The sequence below is a fragment of the Cygnus atratus genome, chromosome 18 (genome assembly GCF_013377495.2).
Source record: "Cygnus atratus isolate AKBS03 ecotype Queensland, Australia chromosome 18, CAtr_DNAZoo_HiC_assembly, whole genome shotgun sequence".
Lineage (NCBI taxonomy): Eukaryota > Metazoa > Chordata > Aves > Anseriformes > Anatidae > Cygnus > Cygnus atratus.
The window spans coordinates 3,257,571-3,282,054 of record NC_066379.1 but is presented as its reverse complement, the minus strand read 5'-3'; positions in this window follow the sequence as shown (position 1 = coordinate 3,282,054).

Genomic DNA, 24,484 nt, shown 5'->3' with positions numbered 1-24,484 from the left:
ACTCTGGAAGCTTGTGTGAGATTGCAGAAGTGACTTTGAAAGCCTTTTGGGCTGCACAGACGAGCAGTCGGGGCCCTTGGAAATGCCACACTGACTTACCAGCTCAGCTCGCCTTCAGCATCCTCCTAAAATGCCCAATGCTTTTTCTTCCCCCTGAAGCACCGGAGCTGAAGCATCCAAATGCCATTGCCTTTGCCCTATCCCTGTGCGTGTCATCATCATCACTGGCAGCAGGGAGCCTGGCACACAGCGGCTCCACAAGCCTCACAGCACGTGGCTCGGGACGTCCGGGAGAGATCAGCAGGTATGAGAAATTACAAACAGAAACGAGTTTTTGGAAACAAAACTGAGAGTTGTCATGAGAGGTGTCATTAGTGGCTGCTAATCCACCGGGTGGGGAGAGGAGAAGCCCCAGTCCAGCCCAGTACAGAGTGGAATGAATTCCCCGTCTCTGTTTTACGTCCTGTCTGTGCAAGTGAGGGGCCTCGTGCGCGCCTTCCTGCTCCGCTCCCGTGTGGCTCCGTCTGGATGGCTGCCTGCTTTGGCTCTATAAACAACGTGGTAGGAGCTCGGTGTGTGATTATCCTCAGAGATATAACCGCAGCGTTAGCTCCAGTCGCTCGTTTTCCACTGCAGGGCTCATGCACAGGCTTCCGCGCTGGTGGCTTGCCTGGATGTAGCCTGTGTGGTTGGGCAGCCCCAAATCTTGGTTTGTAGGGCGCCGCTTCTGAGGGCAGCCCGCTGTGCCCCAGGGGCTCGTGTGGAAGTAGCGCTGCTGGGAGAGACCTTTGGAAGACCTTTAAGGATGTGGGAGGGCCCATGAGCGCCCACCAAGGGACTCCTCATGTCACAATGGGGGCTGTCACAAACAAGACCTCGCCCTGCAGTGGGGAGTGGGGAGCAGGAGGCGGCAGGGAGCTGTGAGCAGCTCTTTCAGCTGGACGCCTCCGAGGGCAGTGGTGCTGCCTTTGGGTTTCCTCCGTGTGTTTGGAGGCCTCTGGGCGAGACCGGAGGCTAGCGAGGGGTAAGGCCGCGGGCGGAGGGAGTTTGGGCTCTGTCTGCCTGCTGCACGGCTCCGTAAATCAGGGCGGGCTGTGCTGCCGTCGGGATTCCTGCGCCGTCTGGAAATTCTCCGTGTGTCCATCAGCACCTGCACCGTCGGGGAGGCTGAACCTCGGGCTCCAAGCGGAGAGGTAAACATTTCGGACCCCAACCCAGGATGACAATAACCAGAGCAGAAACCTTTCCATCCCGTTGCAGGTCAAACCTGGTTTAGGCATTTCAACCCAGAATTTCTCTCCAGGGTTAATCGGAGAGAGCGAGCTGCCTGCTCGTGGCCCTTCACTTAGCCCCATAAAACCCTGCTCACGCACTCTGTCTCTGTCCACCCCCTCCTTCACATTCACATTCGAGACCCTGGTGGAGAACACCTTGAAAAGGTAGACAAATTAGCCTTGTAAAAGCCAGACTAAATTGACAGTGTGTTTATTGCAGTGCTCTGATGTTAACCCCTGCTGAGCTGTGCTGGGACAAGCTTCGTGCTCCAGCGATGCGTTGTAGAAGCAGTGGAATAGGTGGCACTGGTTTGTGCTGGGCGCTGTGCTGGGGAGCCCTGCTGGTCCCTGGGGGTGGACGAGCTAAACCAGTGCCTGGACGGCTGGTGTCAGCCTTCCTGCTGGGTGAACACGAGGGGCTGGAGGTCTGGGCAGAGCCTCGTGGGGGCTGTTTGGGTACCACATCCCTGCTGAGACCAGTACGGGTTTGGGGAAGGAAGAAAAGTGAAGCAGCTGAAAATCAACTCCTTGTGCTTTGTTCGTCTGAAGCCCTGAGTAATTTGCGAATTCTGTTTCGGTATCTTTCTGTTAAAGCAGACCTTTTCCCATAGAAACTACTCACAGGTTCTTGATCAGCTGAGGTAGGCACGACACCTTCCCTTGTCAGATAGCCCCACTTCGGCTTAAACCTGATGCTGGGAAAGGAGGAAGGAGGCTTCTCCCCTGCTTCTCAGCAGCACAGAGAGAGGAGAGAGACCTCCAGGGAGCACTGAGCCTGGCGCTGGGCAGGCTTTCCCTGCCTCTCTGGGGCAGGTTTGTCCTTCAAGTTCCCGTTTGGTTCATGGTGGGTGAGCCGAAGGAGCTGCAGACCGAACGGGGCCCTGGAGGAGTTTAGCTCTTCTGTGTTCAGCTAAGCCGAATGAGATAACCACGTCTCGTGTCACATTTTAGTGGAGGAAAAAGTGTTTTCCCCTTTCAGAAGCCCCAGAAGAGTTGGGGCGGTGTCTGCCCTGTGCAAGGTGCAAACACATCGGTGTTAGCAAGTCCCAGCCACTGCCTGCCCCTCCTTGTCTGGGAGCCAGGACTGGTTTTAAAACTGCTAAGGGCTGGCTCACAGCATTCATTCTTTACCACGACAGATTGAGCATCACCAACTGCTGGTGACCAAAACACCATGAATCAAGGCCTCAGCTCAAGAGGCAGCTTGGAAGGAAAAGTTAAAAAAATATTAACGCTGAACTTTTTGTTCTGCTTTTGTTAGCCTTACAATTCTTGTTTTCAAGCCTTCCTCTGCAACCACAACATTTAGAAGAGCATTTAAAAAAAATCAGAGCTGAGATACTCTTAAAATCACAAGTTTCCAGACGATGGGGACTTCAGAGTAAAGCTGTAGATATAATCCTGAGATTTGGCAGTGCTCTTTGTATCATATTAAGTGATGGTCTACAGCACTCGTTAATTACTGCGGGCTGAAAAACAATTCTGCCTCCCGACAGAGGTCTTCTGCTCATTCTCAGCATAGAAGTTTTTCCAGTTCTTGTGGGTCAGAGGGAAATATCACTTTCCAAAGGGCGTAGGTACAAAATTATGCAGTGAGGTAACCTTCTGAGTTGGGATTTAACAGTGTTTTTTATACTTCAACAGAATGAACCAGTGTCAATTTTATTCAAAGAGAGAAATTTGAGCATATTGGACTGAAATGATCTCCCTTCAAAGCTATTTCTGAATAATCGTGCAGGTAATTTTGTATTTCTAAGCTCCCGTGTCTAATCCAAAGCCTCTTGAAGGCCAGCAGAGGAGGGTGGGCTGCTGCTTGGAGCAGACGGCAGGGGCAGCGAGCTGGGCTTTACGGATGGGCACATCCAGGATCAACCTGCCCTTCCCCTGCCAAAGCTGGGCTTTGTGCAGGTGCCCGGGATGTGTGGTATTCCCTGGCAGTTCTCTGCATGCAGCAAGGTAAAGCTGGGCTCTGCTCCTTCCCCAGCCAGCTCCCAGCCAAAGCCCTGAGTGTTTTACGAGCATCCTCCACCTGCTCCTGGGCCTGGCTCCGCAGTGCCAAGGATCTGCACTTGCCATCCTTCGTAGCCGAGCGTCGATCCCTGCCCGTAGGTGTTGCCTTCTGCTTTTAGACAGCATGTGAGGGAGTAGCAAGCTCAAAGAAAGGCAAGAAGCCTTTTGGTCCCAGGGCTGATGCACTGGGAGAGCATCGGGGGCCACCTCTTCTCCCTTGGATCATCCCTGGAGCTTTTAACACTGCAGAAGCAGCAGCAGCAGCTCACTGGTGCTGGGGGTGCAGCGTGGGGCGAGCCCCTTTCAAAAAGCTGCAGAAAAAAGGCTGCTTTTCTTGAATGGGGCTGGGACGAGAGCTGGGGACCTGTCCCCGTTCATCGTTCCTGCCCTTATGCCCCGGCAGCGGGCGGGTTCAGGGCTTTGTCTCTGAGCACTGAGCTCCAGCAAGCTGCCGCACAAACACAAACATCAAAGCGCTGGCATGTGTGTTTTCTGAAGCAGCTTTCTAGGTTTTACTGGGCTATAAAATACAGCGACGAGGATATAAAAACAAAGCTGTGATGGACTTAGCAGAGAGCCAAAGCAAGCGGGGAGAGAAATGATGAAAATGAGAAAAAGGGTTATGAGCAAGGAATGATGTATCAGCTCCGTGTCAGGAGGAACAGATTTTGGAATAACTGTGAAGAGCAGAAAACTGGTTTAGTCGTTAAGGGAAAAAAAAAAAAAAAAAGAAAAAAAGGAAAGGAGAAAAAAGCCTGATAAAAATGAATAAAGGAGGGAACTTCAAAGCATAAATTTCCTGACTGCATGACACTGATGTTTTGAACAGTTGTTCTGTGTGAGATAGCAGCAGTGATTTTAATGAACTTTAAAGAGCAGTATAAATAGGAACAAACAATGAAAGGCGATCGCATTAGCACACAGCTAGGCAGTGAGATAATTGCCTGAACAGGATTTAAAAGGCAGGTTATTATTTTTTATTTATGTGTATAAACCTATTTTTCTATTTGAGCTTAAGAAAATAGAATGAAATAAACTCGAGCATCTCAATTTGGATTTTCAAGGGAACCAAATTCAGGCTTTATTTCCGTGAAGTACTTGAGCTGCTGAGCCAAAGGGCAGCGAAATGGGTGCAGCAGAGAAAGGGGAAGTCTTTTGTCAGCCTATAAGGGGGTGGGTGGGAAGAAGAATTTATTTGAGTTTGATGCACAAGCTCTCTCTGATGTTTCAAATGGATTTCACAGTGCAGCTGCATAGGGACTCAGAGGATCAGAACCATCAGAAATGGGAAAGAACAGGGCACCTTGTAGCTGCACTGGGTCAACTTATTCTCACCGTGGGCTACAGCGGTTTTTCTTATGCTTTGGATTTTCAGATTAGAGCGTGCGTTTGTACTCGGTCCTGCTTCTTGCTTTTCTGTGTGCTGCAGCACAGGGCTGGATGCCCCGCTGCAGCTGGCAGCAGGTGTGCAGCAGTGCCTTCAAGGGTCCACGCTTGCTCTGCTGAGGAACCCCTATACGTAGGTGCTGGAAGACGTTTGTGGGGTCAGACAGTGAGCCCCAGAATACCAATTTCTGGTTCCTGGCCCAACTGGCATCTTTTTTGGTCCCTTCAAAATCTGCTGCGATTAACGGGACGATCTGCAAATGCAGCAAAATCACTTATAATGCTCGCAGGAACCCTGTTGTGATAACGTGGCTGTAGGAGACACGAGAGCCAGATAATACCATCAATGCCTCCTTTCCTTGCTTGATACACTCACCTGTAAGATATTCAGCTGTGCCATGGACTGGATTCACTTTCAGGCCACACCATGTCTGGTTGAACCTCTCTCACCTGTTCTGTGCTTGGCGGACAAAGCCACTGCTGTGGTCTGTGGAGCTGGGCAACGGGAGCCAGCCCTGCATGTCTGCAATGTGGAAAGCCTCCTGACCTGTATAATAAGAGGGTTGTCTTGTTAGAGAAATTTGTGGTCCTTCAAGAACTGCTAAGGAAGTTAATTAAAATTTCTAATCTCTAATTGGGTACATGACTTGCAAGCCAATGTCCCGTGTACCAGAGGGGCAGAGTAATACAAATTCAGATTGCAATCACTGCTTTCTAATTCCCATCCTCACTTCCCCCACGAAGACGTCAACATTTTGACCCACCTCGGGCATTAATGAGCTCATCAGCTCTCCCCAAGGCCCATCATCAGCCCGCTGCGTATGAACCAGATTGTGTCAGAACGGGGAAGGAGCTCGTACGGCGCGGCCACCACTCGCAGCACCGCATGTCGCCCCGCAGTGCAGCCAGCCTGTCCTTCACGTGCCACCTCTCCCTGGGAGAGGTACTTGCCATGCAGGGTGTTGCTGGGCTGACCTGACCCCCTGTGATCCTTAGATTATTTGCCAAAGCACCGCAGCTGAAGGAGGAATTGTCTCACTGATATGGGCAGAGCCCAGCCTGGCCCCATCAGCTCTCCCCACCACCCCCATTGGCGCTCTCCTCATCAGGTTAAAGAGCAACATGGGTTCAGATCCCCCCACCAAACCCAGCCTTCAATGGGAAGGTGATTAATCCTCACTTGACTCCCTCCTTGTTTTAAATTAAAATTCTGGAGCAGTCCGCGTGCTTTTTCTCTGTTCTGGCTCACCGCAATGGGACTGGCCCAGGATGGACATTTCTGAGCTGCGCAGGTGGCCACGGATTAGCACAATTACAATGATCAGTGCTGACATTAAGGGGTCTGGGTTAGGAAAAGAGGGAATGGGGGAAGAAAAAAGCAGGAGCAGGGTAGAGGGAGAAAGGAAAAATCCTTCAGTACGTTCCTTTGCAGCCAGAAGCAGCTTGCCTTTCGCAGTCCATTAGCTCCTTTGCCTGCCTTGTTTCCAGAGCCCATCGACTCTGAGACAACAAGGAGCCCTCTAAAGTGCACACAGGGTTGGAGAAACGAGCCGGCTTAACGCAGAAGGGAGGGAGGCCCCCCAGTTTTGCCAACTTATAGAAGGCAGCTCAGTTGAGTGCTTGCTGGAGGTTGCTGAGGGTTCAGGGAATGCGAAAGCTCCGGCGGCGCAGTTTGCAGAGCTTTAACGGGCCGGGCTGTGCGTTTTGGCTGGCTGCACGGCGCTTTTCTGAGCCAGGCGCTCCGACTTCTTTAGTGCCAGACTCCTGATCCAGTCAATGGGGCTGACTTTTGGGAAGTGTCTGGCCTTGCCAGACGCTTGTCGCAGAGGATGGGGACATTGCGGATCCCTTCTGTGGAGCTGAGCCCGGGTGCGCTTTTGTCTGTGGAGCCTGGCAGCATCCCACCGCTGGTCCTCCTTGTTCCAGCCCATGTTGCACCTTGGTGCTTGTGGCCTGGGTTTTGTCATTCATGCTAGCAGCGAGGATCAGTTTGATACGGGTTTATTCACAAGGACTGAACACCTTTCCTGCATGTGCCTGCCCGGTGGTGCTCAGCCTTTGCTCTTATCTGATCTCGCTGCTGTTCAGTGTAGGACTATTCGGAGCTCCCTAGCACTTCCCTCTCCTGTGGTAGCAGGCACAAAGGTCTCTTTACGCTGAGCTGAAGGGCAGCGAGCTGAAACCAAGTGGTTTGTACCAGGAGTACCAGTCCACCCTCAGGCAGCTGCGCTGCCCTGCTCTGCTCCCGGCTGGGGAAGGGCCAGCTCCGCGCACTGAGGTTTCTGCGAGTGGAGGTATTTCTGAGCCTCTGCAAACTCAGACTTCACAAAAGCTTGTAAATTTGCCCACATTTTCTCAAGGACGACCACAGAGACACCCCCAATAAAATGCCTGCTCCGAAGTGTGAAAGGCAGTGAGGAATTTTTAAGGGAAAAGTTGCTCAAACAGTTTCACTTAGCTGGAGAATGTTATTTTTGTTTCTGTCTTCATCTCAGAAAGGGGTAGGTCATTTGAGATATAAATTAAAAAAAAAATTTCACTGGAGGCAGGTTATTCACCTGTAAAATCCCATCTCAAATCGTTAAAGTTTGGCAAAGTTGTGTAACCAAGTGAGAGCGAAAAGCATTCAGCAGCTTTAAAACTTGATAGTGTACTGCAAATATTCACAGGCAATTACATCAAAATAACAAGTTTCAAAGATATTAAGAAAATTTATGATTAGACCAGGCCAGAACTTAAATCGTTGCCTTGTAAATGTACACGATTGCCTTTCTTTTCATGGTCACCCACTAATTTTTTCAGATATATTTTTCAGATCAGAATATTGTCAGGTATTCCGTGGTTAGACGTGACCAGCCTGGGTGAAGGATGTGCTATCAGATGTTTGTGCTGCTCCTAGAAACACTCCATCGTTCACTGACTGTAGTATCTTGGGACTCTTTATCAGAAATGTAATAAGCCAGGTATATGGCAAAATTCAAAACATATTTGGTTTGGGCCTCTGAGATCTGGAGCTCTGCTAGTCACTGCCAAAGCAAAGCTGTCCCAAAATTGACCTGAAGAAACTCTGCACATTCTGGTGAAGTCCTGGAGGTTCAGAAGATCAGAGGTGAGAAGTTTGCATTTGCTAAATGGCCTGTGCTTTCCTCCCTGCCCCCTCTTCCCTCTCCTTCTCCCCCCCCCCCCCCCAAAAAAAAAAAAGCAAACCATGACATGAATACTGAACCTGATGAATTCTGAACGACTTCATTGTTTCTTGCTCTTTTTTTATTCCTTTCCACTCATTATGATCCTTTTTGTCCCATGAAGACTGGGTCTGTTCCACTGGTCAAAATAAAGCAGTTCTGTGTTATTCTGACAGCAAAAACATAATAATGAAGTGAACTGAAATCAGATTTTCTTCAGTGGATTACCAAGAGGCAAATTTAAAATGATATTACAAATAATACCTTGTAATTACAATGGGAATGATGAGCACCCTTAATCATGCCTCGCAGATATGTTTGTTAATAAGAAAGCAATGTAGAGCAGTGTTGTGACATTTTTCTGATTATTTTTAACGTAGTCTTCGGTTTTCAGGCCAGATTTTAAGATGGAGCAAGTAGCCTTCATTGCCTCCAATACAAATAGGCTGCTTTACCCTGGCCAAGTCTCTGACTTTGTTTTGCTTTAAAAAAAGCTCTTTATCCCCCAGAAGTCTTGCAGTAGGGAAGGAGAAGCGGATCTGCAGAATCCTGGTTCATTTCAATTAAAACTCTGTGCATTAATCATACGTTTGACACACTAAATGTTTCCAATTAACATCCAGCTTAAAACCACATGTGCTCCAGCCCATGTTCAAACGATCGAGCTGCACAGGTAACCTCAGGAAAACCATTAACAGATGGCAGGGCATGGCCGCACCAGAAATCAGGCGAGGTTTTTGTCTGCGTTAGGCAAAGCAGAAGCCTGAGTAGCAGCTGTGACTGAAGGCTGCCGTCAGGGCCATGTCCTGGTACTCTGGGGACAGCCAAGTGCATCGCGACGGGCATGAGGGCCACCGTGGACCTCTCCCCTTGCCTGGGTGCTTGGCTGGAGGAGGGGTGCTCGTGGCCAACGCGGCTTGAACAGATGCAGCAGTGAGCCCTGAGTTTTCTGTGAGGATGGGAGAGATGTTACAGTAGCCAGCAATGGGATGAGTGACATCAGCAAGGGTGGATTTGTGAATATTTTATTGGAAACTGCCAAAAGTTTCCCTCTCTTTGCTCTCTAAAATAGAGTTTGCTTGCAGTCAGGCTCGTAGCTTTGCTGGGCATCGCCGCCTCCAGTAGCAAAGTCTGCCTTGCATCCTTTTAATGCTTTTAGTGCTGTTCCTGGAACTGCAGTGTCTGGGGAAAAGCATTTGAAAATTGCACATCATTAGCATGCTGAAGAGGAGGTAATGTATGTAAAGCATTTGACCTCCCTCTGGCTCCTGTGGCTGGGACAAATTCTGATCTCATTTGCAGCAACGCAAATCCAGAGTATCTACATTAAGCACATTAAGTTTAGTGGAGTTACTCTGAATTTATACTACCGCACCTGGTAAATGGAAGATGTCACTAACAGCCTTTTTGTGACCCAAGGGAAGGAAGTAATGAAGGCAACCTGCAAATGCAAGGATGAAAACAGTTCCCGACAACAGGACTTCTGCAGGGGTGTGAAATTTATTGGGAGCTGCTGCGTGCTCAGCATTTTTTAAATCCAGCTCACGTTTTTTGGTGCTTAAGCATGGAATTAGGAGCCTTACTCTAGGCATCGAGTTTTTAAAACATGTCAAAGGCTACCTGGAGGAGAAGTGGATTATGGATTGACAGAGCGGTCTGAAAAAACTTACGGTATGGGGAAGGTTGAATTCTTCATTTCTCATTTCCCCTCCTTTTTCCAAGAAGAAAGAGAAGAGGATAGAGAAGAGTTTAAAAAGAAAACCAGAAAAAGAGGAGGGAATGAAAACTAAAGCCAGTTTCACGCAAAATTAGTTGGAGGAATTAAATATCCCACAAAATAACGATTGCCACATTTTTTTGTTCTCTCCCTGGATGAGTAAAACACCCGTGAAACATCCACCATGCATTTCCGTTTGGCTAATCCCCCCCATACACACTCCAAATCCAATATCACCAACTATTCTTGGTGTTAAAGAGTCGTTTTACTTTTTCCAAATACATGGAAAATTCAAAACATCTGGGAACGAAGGATTTCTTTGTGTGCAAGTCCGAGTCCCAGCAAACTGGGGAGCCTGGCGGTGGACGCAGTGCAGAGAGACAATGAATGCGGCAGAGGAGCCCAGCGTGGTGCTGGAGGCACCTCGGAGCCACTTGTTTCTTCCTCACTTTTCCATGGGAGAGGACAAACTGTGCTGTGCCAGCTTTCTCAGAAGAAACATACTCAGTCTGTTGCCTGCACGTGGTGGATGTTAATACGTAGATGATCGACTGTGAAAATATTTCAGGTTCCAGTGTGGGCCCTTATCATTACGAGCGCTGCGGAGAAGGACGTGGGGGTCCTGGTGGACGACAGGTAGGCCATGAGCCAGCAGTGTGCCCTGGTGGCCAAGAAGGCCCATGGGATCCTGGGGTGCATTAAAAGGAGCGTGGCCAGCAGGTCAAGGGAGGTGATCCTCCCCCTCTACTCTGCCCTGGCCAGGCCTCACCTGGAGTACTGTGTCTAGTTCTGGGCTCCCCGATACAAAAATGATAGGGATCTCCTGGAAAGAGTCCAGTGGAGGGCCACAAAGATGATACGGGGCCTGGAGCATCTTCCCTGTGACGAAAGGCTGAGAGACCTGGGTCTGTTCAGCCTTGAGAAGAGAAGACTGAGAGGGGATCTTATTAATGTTTACAAATATCTTAAGTGTGGGAGACAGAGGGATGTGGCCAACCTGCTTTCAGTGGTTTGTGGGGACAGGACAAGGGGCAATGGCCACAAAATAGAGCCCAGGAAGTTCCGTACCAACATGCGAAAGAACTTCTTCATGGTGAGGGTGACGGAGCACTGGGACAGGCTGCCCAGGGAGGTTGTGGGGTCTCCTTCTCTGGAGATATTCAAGGCCGGTCTGGACGCCTACCTGGGCAGCCTGCTCTAGGGAACCTGCTTTGGCAGGGCAGTTGGACCTGATGATCTCTTGAGGTCCCTTCCAACCCCTACAATTCTGTGATTCTGTGATCATCCATGCAGAGAGGCAAGAAGAGACCTGTGGCTCCTGGGCAGGGTTTCTCCATCCCGCTGGATCCCAGCTACCTCGTGGGGAGGACGGGGGAAGAGCTGCTGAGCGGGGTGGTGGTGCAGAGGCAGCTCCTCGCTCTTCATGGTGTACCTCTGGCTTGGGCTCAGACGGCCGGACGCGTGCAGACCCTTCACCAAGTCCCTGGGCAGCCCTGCCTCTGCCAGGCGCACATGGAGTGGCAAAAGAAACTGCCTTTTAATTTGTGATGGGAGGATGTGATTCTTCATCTCCTAGGGTGGATGCCTGAAGTAAGCAGATATCGGTCCTTAAAGTGCCCATTTTTCAATTTCATGGCTCTGTTTTCTTCCAGGTGGTGCCAGTGGCTCAGCTGCTGTGTGTTGGTTTTCTCCTCTGCTTGTTGTCCCGGGGGGTTTGGTGTTGGGGCAGGCTGACACCTCCACTACTCTCTGCATGCTGTCTCATTCCACAGGTGCATAGCACCCCACATTTGTTGTTACTAGACTTAATTTGAACAAAAATCCCACAGATTGGGTCTTCCTCACAGGACCCAGTCATCAAATAGTTTTAACTCACAAAGCAGTCACCTTACTTGAGACTCTTAGAAAATCCATACTGTGCCTCACCACTCGGTAAGTTGGGAACATGCACTGGGATTTTCACGTGTTTTTCATTCTTTTTCCCGTGTATTTTTCATTCTTGCTCTCTCTGCAGGAGGAAGTCTGTAGCTGGTGAAAATCAGAGGTTACATTTATGAGAAAACTCTGCAGCTCAGCCTGCGTTTCCTTGTAGTGGCCGCAGGTAAGAAGGGTCCAGCTGAAAGCGATGCAGGTGTGGAGAGAGAAAAGGGGGGTGACTGAAAATAATTCCTGAGTGCAAATATAGAAATGGTTCACACTGAGCAGCACAATTCTGCGTCCCATGGGATGCCTCGCCATGGGCTGGTGGAGCACTCTTTGGCGTGCACAGTGATGGGAGAAGCTGACCTCATGAAGGAGGGAAATCACATTAATTTGCAATAATCAAGTGTATGAAAATTAGCAGGCGTTTACTGTACAAGTGTTGTTATACTGAATTTCCTCTACAAGTGAACTCGACAAGCCTGAAAGACAGTATTACACAGAAGTGCTTCTGTTTGCTCCCTGCGCAGCTATTTGCAGCAGCTGCCAAAGACCTGCCAAGCTCTGGGCATGACTAAATTTCTTCCATGTGCTGGTTTGTCAGGTCTCATACTGCGGGACATGTCAGGAACCAGCAGCTGCCCACTGGAGAAGGGGCTTGGTGGCTCCTGTGTGCCGTCAATGGGCATTTAATGTAATGCTCGGAGAAGTGAGGTGTGTCTAGGCTGGCCCTCCTGTGACCAGTCCTTTGTATTTTTTTACCAGGTTGATGTAATGCAACTCCCACTCCCTAATTCATTGAGACGATCATGTTTCCTTGCAAAGAAACAAAAGAAAACAGTCAGTAGTGCTGAATAAAGGACAATTTACCAACAGCCTTCTAATGTTTAGCTGTTCCATCCCAGGGGTCTGGAGCAGCTTTACAACACCGAGCCCATGGGCTCTTACAAGAGGTGAGAGGGCTCTTCATCAGAAGGTAGAGCTGTCTGCTGCCCTGGGGGCATGGCTGAGGACCCGGCCAACTACCTGCCTGTGACAAACAGGGAACAACTCTACAGGTTGGAGACAGGTACAGGCCAGGCTGTACCCACAGGCTCTGTAATTTTAGGAACCGAATTTATCACCAGATGTTTTAATGCAAGCTGTATAAGGAAGAAGGAAGTCTGAGATCTTGGAACGGGTTGCCCAGGGAGGTGGTGGGGTCACCATCCCTGGGGTGTTCAAGGAAAGGTTGGACGTGGTGCTTGGGAACATGGTTTAGTGGGTGACATTGGTGGTAGGGGGATGGTTGGACCAAATGGTCTTGGAGGGCTTTTCCAACCTTTATGATTCTAGGATTCTGTGATTCTATGATTCTGTGATCTTGTTGCACTGCTGCCAGGAGGTCACAAGTTACTTCTGAGCGTCTGTGAAAGCCGCAGCCACCAGGACTTGGTTTAAGCAGTTACGTGAAGGAAGTCATTGGCTCTTTCCTACCTGTGCCTGGCCCAAACTCACAAAGGAGGATGAAGAGGTGGGTGATTGTGACTTTTTATTAGCTCTCCCTTTTTGTACTCCTTGTGGATTAGCTTGGGTTAGACAAAGTGGCACGAGGGACCGAGCCTCTCCCTGTGTGCAGACGGCATTGTTAGGAGGGGCTCCAACGCTGACTAGCAGCAGACTGAAGAGGCTGAGCTTCTGCTGATACCCAATTAGCTGATTATCCCAAAGGGAATTGGAAATGAAGGTTGTCTTTCAACTTGTGATGAGCTTCCAAATAAATATTCAACATGCATTTAATAAGACAGTTTTATGCATTATTTAAGTATCAATTGATGGGTAGGAGACGAAACACTACTCTAGTGATGCTGAGGTCTGAAAGGCAAGGGCAGAAATCTGGTGAATGAGTCATTAAAGGAGATTTGTATCACTCATTTTACTGGATTATTATTTATACAGTAATCATGAAGAGAATGTTAGCAAGAGTTCATTTCTGCCTGTTGGTTGTTTGGGGGATCTTTTGTTTTTGTTTTTGAAGCACGAGATAAGGAAGGATACAAAATGAATGAGAGGATTAGGGAAAAAAGGATGTCAAGGCAAGGTGGTCCAGCCTCCAGCTGGGGCAAGATTAGCTCTCCTTAAAACACCCACTGGTCCATAGCACCAGGGAGTCACTTTGTCCCTTGGTGGGGTTTTGTACTTGCTTCAGAGAGAGTGACTATTTTGTGTCAGGAGCTAGATCTCTTTCCTTGAACTAAGAGGGTTTGTTCTCCTCTTGCTCTCGCTTCTGGCACATTTCAGGATGGACACTGCTGGGGGCAAGAACCCTCTCTGAGATGTGAGTTTGCTCATGAAGGGTAGTTGAGCTCCATGTGCCCAGTGAGAATTTTTAATTCTGTAGAGACTCAAGGGAAGTCTTGACTGTTACCTCGTTCAAGCTCTTGATGGGTTGATCTTCCAAGGTTCAGAGCAATAATGTGCCTGGTTCATGCAAGAGGAGTCCGGTGTGTGCTGCCCCAAGGTTTGATCCCTCTGTTAGGGAGGATCCAGTGAGCAACGAGTTGAGTGCAGTCACTGGAAACCTTCATAACAGTTCTTCATTTTCTCAGGGCTAGGACGGACTTGGATGGAGTTCAACGGAGATTCACGCCAGGGTCCGCCTGTAATACTGGACACCATGGGCACAGTGCTGGGCTGGCAGCTCCCTGCCTTCTTGTAACCTTCCCTGGGATCTAAGCTAGAAGCTGCTTTGATCTGTCCCACTGTAATCATTCTTGTATGGGCAGAGGTGTAAATGCCTCTAAAACATCCTGATCCCTATATACCAGCTTGTGCAACCCCCAAATCCCCAAATAGGGCGATTCAGAACCCAACCCCAAACCTGACAGCAGTGCCCATTTTTGACCCATACTTTTCCCTTCCTAATATTTTCACTCCTCCAGGTTACCTGAAACCTCTGTCCCATTCCTGCCAGAAACACAGGACTGGGGCGATGCCATTGAATCTCCTTTGGTGTGATAACCGAGAGCAGAATGAGTCCTGGGAGACACCACTTGGTTAATTAAATAAACCGGCTACCTCTGAGCCAGGAGTGAAAACAAGAAAGAAAGGAGGAGAGTGGGTTTTTTCCCTGCCGCACCTCTGCTCTCCGGTGCTTTGGTCCTTCAGCTGCCCAGCGGAGCTGATCTCCTCCTGGCAGCTCGGGGTAGGCTCTGTTTTCCCTAATACCCAGTGGTATTCCAAATATTATTTTATGCATTTCTTTTATTTAAAGAAAAGGTGCTAAAATAAAAACAGTGCTAAAATAAAAACAGAGGGTCCGTCCTGATTTGTGGTACTTCCTTTTTCAGCTCTCTCTGTTAACAAATTTATTAATCTAGTTGGGATTATTTGTCTTTCCTCTTATAAAATGCCTTTCCTCCAAAAGGAAAAACTGCCAATGTATTATTAAAGGAAGGTCAAATCCCAGTGCCCTTTTCCCTGTTGATTCAGAGTTTGGAAGGAAAACTTAACTTTTTTTTTTTTTTTTTTTAAAGGACGCTGTTGAGAAATAAGAACTGGAGTTCAATTTGCCTTTTGCTTTTAATTTTCCACTTTTCCTTCTCTCTTTCATTCAGTGGAACATGACCTGTTTTCTGTATATATGTGGTTTCCCAGCCTAGTTTCTCTAGTACTGAGTATTTGCACTTGCTTTACTTTTAAGAAAGATTGCATCTTCATTATAATTGAAAAAAATCACCTGTTTTATTAGAAATATAAACAATTGTTAAATGTTTTCACTGATTTTTATGGAGATTTGTTTTAAGTGCAGCCTTCATTTTGCATCTATTATTTTGATGCTCCCTTTAATTTAGTGCACATGGCTATGCTTCTTAATATCTTTAAAACTTCTCAAGCGTATCAAAAAGGTAGATTTTTCAAAAGAGTTCAGCACTAGATCTCTGAATAATTGATTTTTTACTTTTGGTTGTTAAACTAAAAAATGTTTCGTTCTGATCGTGCTAAGAGGAAGATTATTTAGCAATATAAATAGAATACCCTAAATGTTTAGTTTGATTCATTTTTGCTTCAACTGCATACTCTAAAACCATTTAAAACCCTCTTTAAAAATTAAATGTTGATGATTTTTTGAAACAAATGTACTTAGGAAAGAGAACTAAACATTTCAAAACATCTTCAAAATGTTAAGTAGTAACATTATGTCTTTTCCCAGATAAACACGTTTTTTCTGCCTTAAAGAAGCCATAAAGAGATCATTTCTCTTACCATACAGTAGCTGCTATGGGATGGCTCCATCCCTAGTTCCTGTAGGCTCCCTAAAAATCAGCAGAGAAAAAGGGATGCTTCCGCAAGGTGATTCAACCCTTCTGCCTTTCTCTAATAGCTATAGGGGTAGCACTCCTAAATTATGTTCTTTCATTTGTTTAAGGTCAGAGGGGACAAACCTGAGCCCGTGGATGTACTAGGTTAAGTGCCACATATATTGTGAAATGCTTCAACAGGCTCCCCTGCAAGTTTGGGTTGTAAAGACGTTGTGATATACTGCAGAGGCATTGCAAAATGGTGGGGTTCATAAGCGAAGGGCATTAACATCCTGAGCGATATGCAGATTAGTCTATATTAGCAACCACATTCATTTCGAAGAGGTTGATGAGCCAGCTTGGGAGATTCCTCTGCGGAGCGAGTGTTGCACCAGTGACCTTGGTGGGGGCAGGAGAGGTCATACTGTGAAATATGTCCTACTGCTAAGGGCTCTCAGTGCACCTAAGGTGATACAGGTATATATTAAAACCAATGCTTCATTAAAGTCTAAGCAGGGTTATTCCATCCTTCTTACTTCAATGCCTTTTGTTGTTTCCCCTGGGCACCCTAAAATAGCGTTCTGTTTGGTGCAGGCAGTTTAGGAGGGGGCGAACCGATTCTTTTAGGGAATATTTAGCCCTGAGGATACTCCAAGGCACGATGGAAAGTATTTAAACCCAAGGTGTCGTATTTTTATCGCGGGATCTTTGTGTAAGTGTCTGAAAAATGTGAGCTTGCTGCTTATTTTGGGAGGAGGGCTAACAGTGTTTTTGTTATCTCTGAGCATGCTAAGCTGAGTCAGTGCAATGTAATTAATGAGGCCATCTCCCATTAGAGGACAGTGGTAGGAGCTATTGCTAATTACTTTGCAGGCATCAAAGAAACAGTGCTGAAAGAGGAGCTCTCAGCGCCCAGAAGATGGTGTAGGAAGATGCTGATTCTTCGCAGGTGGCCGGCTGCAGCATCGCCTGCTCCCAGTGCTGCAGCAGAAACTGCACTTTGGTGGTGACTGAGCGAGCACAAAGCGAGCAGCTGAAGCCACGGCTGCCTGCACGGATATGGGTCCCAAAGGGCTTCGGTGGCTCAAGGAGCAGATAGGTGCTCACACCAAAATAACCTCCCTCCACTGCCAGTGTTTCCTTCAAAGGATACCTGGGCTGTGGGAGCAGCTTTTGCCATTCGCAGAACCTGGGCTCAAGCCTTTACTCCAAAGTAAAGATATGTTTGGTGGGCAGTTTTGTTCTTTGTAAGGGAGACTGGGAGGTCAGCGCTGATAACCTTATCCAGAAAGCGCTGAGGTGGCATTGAACACGGAGGTTGGTACTGGCTTCCCTCCACGTCAAACGAAGGAGAAAACGCTACTGTTCTGTAAATGTTCCCCAACTTTCCCATAATTGAGCTTATGAATAGAGCGGCTTGGAAGAGACTCTTTATTATTCCCTCATCCATTTGTTCAGAGATATGGACATATTAGTGCCGGAAACATCTAAGGCCTTATCTAGCCTGACCTTTTGAAGAGCAGACTATAAAATTTTGTCCATTAACCTCACCACTGAGCCCACTAACTCATTGCTGGCTAAAACATATCTGCCACTCTTGGTCTGAGGAGCACACACAGTGGATAATCCACCATTTCCCTTAATCATTTCTTTTAATGGCCAGACTGTCTCTCCGTTTAAAGCAGTAATGATCCCTGCTGTTCCTGCAATGTCGCTGATTCACGGCTTGCTGGAGTTTGTGGTGTGCATGCGGGAAGGCCGGGATGAAGCGGGGAGGTTGCTGAAGGTTAGGAGGGAGGTGACACAGCGGCTTTGGGTAGAGGGGCACGGTTTATGGGGAGAGCGAGATCTAAGGTTCAGGTCTCAGGAGGCTGTGTTTTGATGGTAGCCATAAGTGCTGGGGTTTAGGAGGGATTTGCTTTGGGTGTTGGCAGAGCTGGATGGGATCTCAGAGGAATTGCTGGGGGCCCACAGAGAACGTCTGCTTGCTGCTTCTGCTATGCATGGCTCCAGGGCTGAATCAGCAGCTCCTTGCAGGGTTGCTTTGGTCAAACCAGATGAAAAACTCCAGTGTTCCCCCATGCCCTGTCTGTCTGCAGCACTTTTCCATCTTTGTTATCACAAGCCCTAAATTCACTTTCAAAATCATTCAGCTCCTTGTTTGTCTGCTTGCTTAGGTTCCATGATTACAGCTGCTGCTGAGAGAGCAAAGCCTGCTCTGGGAGACCACCGGCACAGCCCGTGGGGAGCATCGAGCCCCCTCTGTGTCGGGATGTGCTTGCCGAGGGGCGGCGGTGTGAGTCGAGGGGTAGCTCTGCCTTTCTCTGGACTGAACAAATAGAGCAAGGCACAGCCTGCTCCCCGCTTCTGTAGCGCTGCCTTCACAAGTGAGCAGCAGCCTGCTGTGTCCAGCAAGGTGAGCAATATTTTACTGGGGAAAAACTGGGGGCGAGTGTTGTGACAGGCAGCCTGGCAGCTGGAGTTTGCTTCCTGAGCGACTTTGGATTGACCATCTCTGTTTGCAGAAGGCATTTTTTCAGGGCTTGTCATTTTTAAGGGCATTGATTTTAACATATTTTCTTTGGACGGAGGCTCAACAGTGGAGGAATCGGCTCCAGGAAGGAACAGCATTGGCTGGAATGCCTTGACTGGAAACTCTGCTTGTCAGCGGTACCTGGAGCGGGGTTTGTTGATAAAAACCCTTCCTTGGATCCCTCCCCTGCATGTGCCTAATGAATGAGCCATTTGTTTGCAGAGTTGTTGCCTTCCCTATGGACAGGTGCCATTTTCAGTGAAACCATCTCAAAGAGCACGTGCGACTCACGGAAGTTACACAGCACCAGGGCAGAGAACAGACTTGCGGGCTGATGAATCCATAGCATCAGGAAATGTTTGCAACTGCTCGTGAAAGCCTCTGAGGAGCTCTGGAGCCTGTGCCTCCCTTCCTCCTGACACGTGCAGTTTGTGCAGGTAGGTGTTGGCAGCTGGCGCGGTTCCACTGGGGGATGCTGGCAAAGGACAAAGCTCATGACCTTACAAATGGCATGATGGCTTTTGTTTTCTTCTTGAATACATGCTGAAGGATACCTCAACTGTAGTGGGGTGAGCCAAGGTCTGGAGCTACAGGGGCAGGCAGGCTTAAGGAGCTCAGCCTGTTTGGCTCACTGAAGAGAAAGTTCAGAAGCAATGTGATTGCGGTAGGTAATTCCGTGCACCAGGAGAGAATTTTGGATGTGTTACAGGACGGAGGTTGAACTCAGGTTGAAAATAAGACAACTGGGGAGTAACGTGGTAATTACCCAGTGGAGCGGCTGACCAAGGCAAGGGGAAAGTTCGTTCTGGCTTGGATGCCTCACCTTGAACCTGGATATCCTCCTGGAAGGGATGCTCTAGTTCAGCCATGTGTGAGCTGGATAACGTTAGCACTGGTGGGAAAAAGAAACTGAAAAAAATATATATATGGTGTCCTGGATCTTTTCACATACTGGGCAGCTTTCCCTTGTGTTACTGAGCTCACTGTACAAATAGTTATTTCACCATTGAAAGGCAGTAGCTGCTCTGGGCTCCACACCTTTATAAAGTTACTTTAATTGTGATGCAGAGGACTAGATCTTCAGACTTAAATAGGGAAAGCTGCTTACCCGTCACAAGGACAATTCAGAACACTTCAGTTTGATGCTATAAGTAGACACATTCAGCCTTTCCCCAACAAGTTACAGAATAGCTGTGGGAAATACAGATATCTGAGGTAGTTGGCCAACTCGGAAATCATTAAAGAAAGTGTGTTCATGCTAAACAGAAAACTTGCTGCTTTTTTTATCCTGGATAAAAATATAATACTGGGACAACTGAAATCTTTCACTTTTCCTAAAAACAATTCAGGGGTTATTTCTGACATACATTCAACCATTTTTCTTTACAATATCAGTTTTTAGACAAGGAAACAAAAATGTCACTTTGAAACAAAACAGTGGAAAGTCTGGTTCTGAAAACTGGCAAAACGGTCTGGCTGTCAGCTCGGTGCCAGGGATCACCTTCTCTCTCCCCCAGCTGTCTGTACAGTGAAGGCTGCTTACGGCTGTTGATAAAGATGTCAGCACATCCAAGGCAGCAATGCTCCCCAGGGGATCGATGCCATGGTTTCTGCTGCACATATTTCAAGGCTGTAGCAAAACTCGGGGAGCACAGGCAGCGTTGTGTGGCTGTGCAGGTACCACCAGTGCACCCAGCGGTTGTAGCTGTACCTTCCTGGTGTCAGCAAGTGTTGGTTTGGTGAGGCTGGACTGTCTACAAGCCCATGTTGCAGTTGTATGAGGATGCAGAACTGCACACAATGTCCATTTTTGTACAGCATGTGTAGTGTTCTCCTCCTGAGTGGCTTAGCTATGATAAGGCAAGGTGGAATGGGACATAAATCACAGTCAAATAGCTATGGCATGATGCTGTTTTTCCTCTTTCTCTTTGCGATATTCCTCTCAGTTCATCAGTTTTATAGCAGGGGATTGGAACAGCTCTGTGCCTGATTCTTGTTAAAAGTTGCAGATATCTGTTAATGTGGGGCAGCTGCCGTGGCTGTCGTAGCATTTCTGGGCTGCAGGTCAGTGTAAAGGGATTTGGATAGCGCAGTTCCATCTGAAGGGCTGTCTTGTTAATTCGGGTGTGTTGGATGACTCCTGGAAGCAGTTTTCCTGAGCTATCATAAGGGTTTGTAATAAATCTTAATGAGACATCCCTGCTATGATAAATCATTTGTTTCTCTAGTAGGAGCTTGGATTATGGCCTCCAGGGAAAATGGGAGGAACCTCAAACCCTGCTTCGGGACGGTGTCAGCAGTTACCTGGCTGTTTACCATCCAGCCAGAAAACATTAGAGCAGTCACCCAAAAGCCTCAGAGCATTGTCTGCTGTTTGTAAAAGTCAATGCTTGCCTCCCAAGGCAAGCTGCTCTCAAATTAGATGCTTTGTTTCCACCCAAGCCCATGAGATATAGAGAGAGACTTCTCCCTCCCTACCTCTTGTGTTAAAAAGCATCCAGAAGGGATTTACAACCAAATCAAGAGAAAAGAGGACCAAGCCAGAAGTAAATCCCACCAGTGAAATCATTTTATTGTTTTCATTTTGTTGGTGTCTAAATGCTCTGCTTGAGCACTGGTGCCACTAGGGTGAGATTTGGAAAACACGTGAAAGGCAGTGGCTGTCCTCTTGGGGAGCTTAAAGGCTGCACTGAAGACCAAAGCAAGCTGAAGACCAGAGGTGACTAGTTTCCCAAAGGTGCATGATAGATTAGGCCGGCCATGAACCTTCACCACAGCCCCTTTTCCCTTCTATTCCATACTTTGGAGTATTTTCTTATTTTTTTTTTTTTGCTATCAGCAGTAAGCAGACACTTGAAAACATCCTAATCTGGGGAGATTTCTAGGCGAGGAAGTACTGGAAGCAGGAGGCAATGGGCATGTCCCAAGGGCACGGAGACATCCATAGGAGCTGTGACAAGTGTGAATTAATATCTTTGCTAATTTGCCTTTCTCTCAACAGAGATGGCAAAATTCCCGGTGTCAGTCACGAGTATGGTGGAAGATATCCTATCAGAAACATCTGTACGTCATCTGGTTGGCCAAGACACCTGCAGGTTAGTTTCTAATTCAGTAATGCATGACCTCTTGATTAAAGCATTTATATAGTTTGTAACTAAAAAAGAGTCCTAAAGGATCAGACCTCAAACCTGCTGAAATGTACCTAAATCTTTAATTGTTTGCAGTAAGCTCTGGATTGAGTCTTGAATAACTGTTAATTAGGAATCCTCTAAAGTGATGCTGTAAGTGCTGTGCTGGTAAAATGCAGGTTGCACAAAGGTGATGGGGTGGTAAATCCCGAGGAGAAGTTAGGTTACAGTGATCTGGAATGCTTAGTGAAATGGATTCAAGCCAGCAAAATTGTCTTAATCCAGGCAATTGCTTTTGTGTAATCCTGTAATTGGGTTAAACTTGTAGCCTGGGACACTCTGCGAAATGTTCGTCCTGTTCAACCTGGGGACTTAACTGTGGTATGTAAGGCAGTGTCATCGCCCTCAATAGTGGGCAGAAATAGGGATGGCCAGAGGGTGACCCAGATCTTGGTGGTCTTGCTGCCTTGGTGAGTGCTTTTTCTCTCTCTGGATGAAGATTGCTGAGGGAAGTGCCTGCTGTTTGGTGGGGACAATCTGGATCTACAACTTGGAGGGATGGAAGCTGGAAAGAACCTGGGAAATACTGTAGACATTGCTGTTGGTAGGAGTTCCCAGTGAATGGTGTCTACTGTGACTACAAGGGACAGGGTTCCCTTGGAGACTGGTTAGGGGAGTTATTTTAAGATGAAGCCTGATAGGTTTGTGAAAGGAATTGTATGACAAATCAGCAATTCCTAGGACCTGAAAAAGCTTTGATATGAGTCCTTGCATAGCTAATCCGTTGATATCCCCAACAGGGATAAAAGAGATCAGATCACTCTTTATTTATACCATATTTGTACAACTTCACTGTTCCAAGGCTGCTTCCACTCACCTTTGAGATCAGGAAGGAAAGTTTTTCTTCCTCAATGCATGATTTGGCTTCTGGTGGGTTGGGGGAGCTCTTCCAGGTCTGAGCAGCCTCGGAGCCTGCAGCATGGGAGGAGGTGAGCAGCTCCCTTCTGGTGGCATCTCATCCTCTCCAGTGCCTGATCGTTGCAGTCAGTCTCCAGACCTGAGGTCAAGAGGGAATTTTCCCTCCGGGTTCATTTGGTGAGGACTGCAGGAGGTTGTTGGGTGGTGGTAGTTACGGCATATCTTTTTGTTTGGTCGTATTTGTTTTGCCCTTCTACACAACAAGATCTGCTTGCCATGTTCCTCTGGGAGTTATATTTAACAAATTCCCTGCTAATGTCCTCCTCGTGTTTCCTCAGTCTGAGGAGGAGCCTCAGGGGAGAGGACCTCTGCCATGCCATGTCTGCCAGACTTTGTGAAAGATAGGAAAAGAGACTGGGGGGGTTGATGGTAAATAAGACCTATTTTGAGTGGGAAATGGAGTGCAGGCCTGGGGAGAGACAGACACAACTCATACTACTGGAATGCAATTGCTGATGGACCGGTTAAATTCAAAAGGCAATGGCCCAGGCCCAGATGTTTAAGAACTTCAGCATGGCTTGAAATTGGCATAACAATAAAAGGGCTCTTGTTTGGAAATAGTTTCTTTGAGGTTAAAAAAAAGAGAAAAAAAAAAAGAAAAAAGCTCTTTAAAGGGAGCTGCTCCATCTGGCATTGAGATCCTTGTGTCCTGGGCATGGAGATCCAGCGACATGGCGGTGGAGTGCCACCATCACTCACGAGTGCCAGGTCTCCTGCCACTGTCCAGCACCAAGAGGGATGTAGCTCCTCCGTGAAAGGGGTGAGTGTACGCATGCTGCTGTGGCTGTAGGGCAGCTTGTGAGGTGCTGCAGGAGAGGAAAGGGGAGCAGTGGTCCCCACAGGGCGGTAGTTAATGAAGAGGGGTGACAGCCAAAAGCTCTGGCACCCCCTGACTTCAGACAACCACCTGATAGACACGGAGAGCCTGTGGCCATCCCACCTGTACCCCTTGCTCGTTGTCAGGTCCAAACCACACCCCAGGAATGGTCCCGTAGGTGCCAGTGGAACATCTTTGGTGATACTGCAGTAGGACTGTGGGACCAGGCTCGTGAATTTGGTTGCAGATAAATGAAACTGCAAGAGAAGAGGCAGAGCAAGTCAGACCCACCTGCTGCCGTTTGCCACAGATCTGCTGGCTTAGCCCAGCAGATCCACTTCAGCAGTCAGCAAACTGCATTTTGAAACCGCAGCCTCACCACGGTGAGTGGCAATATTCCCCGGTCTTCTGGGGACAGCACTTTGCCCCCACGCTTTCTAATGTGCAGCTGGATCTTTCCCAGTGATCCCATTAAGGCTCTTCAGGGAACTGCAGGGAAATTACGTTAAGAAGATAATTATAGGGTAGCCTTGGTAAAAAGGCAGGTCAAGAACAATTTGAAGAGTTGGGGAATGAGTTCAGTTAGCTGAAGAAGTGTCGTGAGGTGTCCATTCCCTCTAAGATGTTTTCTCACTGCCTCAGATGAAACCTAGGTTGCAGCTTTGTAAATGCTCTTCTGGTTTGCAGTATGTCCCTGGCACAGAAAACTCTCCTTGCTGTATGGATACCAGGTACTGCCAGAGCTAGAGTTAGCTGAGAACAGTTGGATTATAGGATTTAGAGACAGATGGGACCTTTTTCATTATATTTTTTTATGATTAGCTCACAACATAACATGTGAGGCAGTCACGTATTTCATATTCACACAACAAATTATGCATCTAGTATGAAATAGCTCTCGTTTCCTTCTCTGAAATAGGGTACGAATTTCCATCTGGAATATATAATGTGGTTTCCATATGTAGAAACAGAGACTTGTAACAAGTATCAAAGCAGTAAGAACATTTTGGATGCTAATATGCTGTGGAAGTGTCTGTCCAGTGAATGTACGAGAGCTGTCGGTTGATTCATGAATTCTAAGACAGATGTAACTCAGGAGTGGGGCTTAAGCCCAGTAGGATCTTTGAACGCAGTCTTCTGGTTAAGGATACTGAATTTAGGGCATCTGTGCTGGAGGGGGCTGCAGTGCACTTGGTTCTGCCTGAAGTCCTGTCTACCCTGACCATATGAAGAAGAAGTCAAACCAGCTTTCAGGT